Source organism: Prionailurus bengalensis, chromosome D2 (assembly GCF_016509475.1).
Source record: "Prionailurus bengalensis isolate Pbe53 chromosome D2, Fcat_Pben_1.1_paternal_pri, whole genome shotgun sequence".
Lineage (NCBI taxonomy): Eukaryota > Metazoa > Chordata > Mammalia > Carnivora > Felidae > Prionailurus > Prionailurus bengalensis.
The window spans coordinates 24,264,978-24,269,528 of record NC_057351.1 but is presented as its reverse complement, the minus strand read 5'-3'; positions in this window follow the sequence as shown (position 1 = coordinate 24,269,528).

Genomic DNA, 4,551 nt, shown 5'->3' with positions numbered 1-4,551 from the left:
ACTTCACTCCTTGAGGAAGTCCTTTCAAGCACAGTTCAATCCAGCCATGTGCTCATGCATTTTTACTCTGCCATTAGTGTAGGTATAATTTTCTTCCAATGCAATCACGCAGTCCATTTGCTCCCTAGTCTCCAGGAGACACATTGGGCTGGTTCTGTTGAATTTCCCCTTTCTCTTGGACTTGACTAAGCAGAAGGTCTTCCATCCCTCCCCTCATCAGTGGAGAACACCAACAAATCTCCAAATAAATCCTCCTCTTCCTTTATAACTTCAATCCTTTTATATCCTTAGGTAGGGGGAATTCCTTCCCCCACAAACTATTTTTAGCTACCCCTTTGGCCTTCCTAGAAGGTCCAACATTCAATTTGCAATGCCATGAGATTTAGCACTTACTGGCCATTAGGCCTTATCCAAAATTAAGGCAGAAATTGTCTTGTGTTAACATCCTGTTGCACTGACTAGAAAATGTTTGAATTCTAGCAGTGTGGAAAAAAACACTGCTAGGTCTAAAGACTAACTACATCAGGTTCTTCTGCTTCTTTCTTCTTCTTTTTTTTAATCTTACAAGGGGAATGTCTTACTTCTTCTCAGAAAAGATAGATTTTTACTTAAAAAAAACCCTGATGGACATCTTTGATTTGAAAAGGTCATTCACATAGTTCTGCAAGGAGAAGGTGAAACAAAGGGTGTGTGATGTGTTGTGCTCAATAGGTGAGAGGAATCTTGAATTTCCCAGGAAAAGGGATGAAGGGGCCTGGAAAGAGAACTCAGTGGGGGAGGTGTGAAGTGGTTCGGTGAAGGAAGCCTATTGGGAGGTCATGGCTCAAGGAGAAAGGATGATTAATGACAGGGATGGTCAAGGGAATTTCAATACAAAGATGCTTACCATTAACTGCTGAAGTGTTTAGTGCCAGTCCTCTTTTGTAAGTAAGCTATAAGGAGGAACCTCATCTTAAGAGGTGGCTTTGGAAGTTAAAGCAAAAAAGATCTTGTGTAATGTTTGGGATGATGTGAAATACAGGAAACAAGACTCTCTAGTGAGACCAAGTGGGAGTAGGAAATTAAGTGGGAATTGACCAGGAGAGGTGAGCCTTGGGGAAGGCACTAATCTTCCCATAGTATGGGATGGAAGGACTGGGGTACTTAAACATTTTTTCCATTATAGGGGCACCGGGGTGTCTCAGTCAGTTAAGCCTCTGACTTTGGCTCAGGTCATGGTCTTACAGTTCGTGAATTTGAGCCCTACATCTGGTTCTCTGCTGTCAGTGCAGAGACTGCTTGCATCCTCTGTCCCCCTCTCTCTCTGTCCCTCCCCTGCTTGTGCTCTCTCTCTCTCTCTCTCTCAAAAATAAATAAACATTAACCATTTTTATCATTATAGAAACTTTGAAAAACACTTGGTTCCTGTCACTCAGTTTCAAAAGCCAAAGAGGCATTTTTTATTTTTAATATTTAAGAAAAATGTGAGTTCATTAAGGACATAGGACTTGGTGAAAAGCAGGGAGTCCTCGTCTGTGATAACCATTGCAAAATGGGTGATTGGGAGGCTTCTTATAATGTTCTAGGAATAGTGGTAGAGTCAGTCCATTCACATATCAGTGACTTTTCTTTTTTTAGGATTTTTAAAAAATTTTATTCATTTATTTTGAGAGAGAAAGGTTGCGAGCAGGGGTGGGGCAGAGAGAAAGGAAGAGAGAGAGAGAGAGAGAGAGAGAGAGAGAGAGAGAGAGAGAGTCCCAAGCAGGCTCCACACTGCCAGTGCAGAGCCCATCGTGGGGCTCAAACCCTGCGAACCACGAGATCATGACCTGAGCCAAAACCAAGAGTTGGATGTTTTAACCAACTGAGCTACCCAGGTGCCCCAATCAGTGACTTTTTAAACAGGAGATCTATCACACCTAAGAGACTTCTTCCAAGCAGAAGTAATTCCAACATCCTTTAATTTTCACTGAGTACTACAATTTATTTGAGAAAGATGTGTTTTCGTTCATTTTGTCAGATGTATTTGAGTTCTGTGGAAATGCTCATTTGGCAAGGCATTGTATAGAGTGCACAGTAGTCTTAGAAAGTTGCTCTATTTTCTCCAGGTGCATAGATTCCTGGAAAGTCACTGTAACAGGATGATGTCAGTATCCTAAAACTGGTTGAAACAAACAAAGAAAAAGTACATTTGTTATCTTGCATATCAGGAAGTCCAGGGGCAGAATAGTTCCAGGGTTAATTCAGTGGTTCTGAATGTTATCAAAGCTCCAGGCTCTTTTCATCTTTCCACTGTGCTATGGCCAGTGTTTTGATTTTCCTTATCTTCGCCCTTCAGGTTTACAGTATAACTGCTGCAGATCCAGACATCACATCCTCACATGGGAGCCCCCATAGGAAAGAGAGGAAGAATTTTTCCTTTCTAACGTCTTAGTGGAGAAGACAACCATTCATAGACATCCCCAGCAAATTTCCCCCGCAGCCAGTTGTCTGAGGTTGAGTCACATTTTCATGCCTTGCTGCAAAGAAGGCTGGGAAAGTCAAGTGTTTTAAAATGTATCTTAGGGGGGCGCCTGGGTGGCTCAGTCGGTTGAGAGTCCGACTTCAGCTCAGGTCACGATCTCGCGGTCCGTGAGTTCGAGCCCCGCGTCAGGCTCTGGGCTGATGGCTCAGAGCCTGGAGCCTGTTTCCGATTCTGTGTCTCCCTCTCTCTCTGCCCCTCCCCCCGTTCATGCTCTGTCTCTCTCTGTCTCAAAAATAAATAAACGTTAAAAAAATATATATATATATTGGGGCGCCTGGGTGGCGCAGTCAGTTAAGCGTCCGACTTCAGCCAGGTCACGATCTCGCGGTCTGGGAGTTCGAGCCCCGCGTCGGGCTCTGGGCTGATGGCTCAGAGCCTGGAGCCTGTTTCCGATCCTGTGTCTCCCTCTCTCTCTGCCCCTCCCCCGTTCATGCTCTGTCTCTCTCTGTCCCAAAAATAAAAATAAACGTTGAAAAAAAAAAAAAGGTATCTTAGGAAGTAGGCTCTGCGTAAGGAAAATGTAGGTTGGACGTGATTATTGGTAGGCAACCACTGGTGTCTGCCACCAATATTTAGGAAGTAAATATGATTAAATAGCGGTATTTATTTCTATTGCATGCTAATATTCTTAGCACCTATGGTGTGCAAGAAATGCCAACACGGTGCCCTTAAATCTACTGCAAGAGCAGCAAGTCCCCATTAATGCATGGTAGAGTGTTTTTTTTTAAGATTTAAAAAAGTATTTATTTTATTTTTTTTGAGAGAGAAAGCACAAGCAGGGGAAGGACAGAAAGAAGGAGAGAGAGAATCCCAAACAGGCTCCATGATGTCAGAGCAGAGACAAATGTGGGACTCGAGCTCATGAACAGCAAGATCATGACCTAGGCTGAAATCAAGAGCTGGATGCTTAACCAACTGAGCCAACCAGGTGCCCCCAAGTTTTTTTTTTTTTTTTTTTTAACGTTCGTTTATTTTTGGGAAAGGGACAGGGTGTGAACTGTAACAGAGGGAGAAGGTGTGAGCTGCAGAGGGGCAGAGAGAGAGGGAGACAGAGAATCCCAAGGAGACTCTGCGATGTTAGTGCAGAGCCCCACATGGGGCTCAATCACATGAACTGTGAGATCATGACCTGAGCCGAAATCCAGAGGCCTACATGTAACCGCCTGAGTCACACAGGTGCCCCTGCACGGTAGTTTTTATGACTGTATCAGGGAAGGTCAAGGTGTAGAGAAAAGAATCCAAGGCTAGAAGTCAAAGAAATGAGGATTTAGACCTGGCTTTGCCCCTTCCCAGCCTGACACCAGTGCAAGTAATCTTTCAAATTGTTGGTGTTCTTAATCTATAGTTACCTGTGGAATGGAGGTGTTTTGGTTGTCTTGAAGTGAATTCCCTTCATTTCAATAAGACCTCCTCAATTTTTTTTTTCATTGCTTGCCATCTTGGTAGGTCTGTGTCCCGCCCAGCTCTGGCCGAAAGGTGGGCAGAGGATCCCAGCTTGGCCGACTAAAACCTTCTCTTGATTCTGAATCTGTTTGCAGCTACTGCCTTCTTTCCTGGTTCCATTTTAGAGAGAAATGTCTCAGATATTTTTTTTTTCCTCTTCTCCCATTTTCTCTTGACCTTCTCCCATTGGTTTTTTGTTCCCACTACATTATCTGAACAGCACTTCATTGTTGCCAGCCCCTAACATGTTGCCAAATTCAATAGTTAATTCTGTCTTACTTGACCTGTCACCCTAATTTGGCACAGAGTCTCTTGAAACATTTTCCTTGCTTGGTTTTTAGGATACAAGTCCCTTCTGGTTTACTTCCTGTTCCCTTACCCTTCCTTTGCTGAATCTCCTTTACGTCTCTAACCTGTCAGTACTTATGCCTCTTCTTACTCCCTGGGTGAATTCATCCAGTCCTATGGTTTTAGATGCCACTTACAGAGGGACAATCCTCAAATCAATAGCTCCGGTTGGACCCTTCCCCTAAATTTTGGGTTTATTTATTTATTAAAAAATTTTTTTAATGTTTATTTATTTCTGAGACACAGCATGAGTCGGG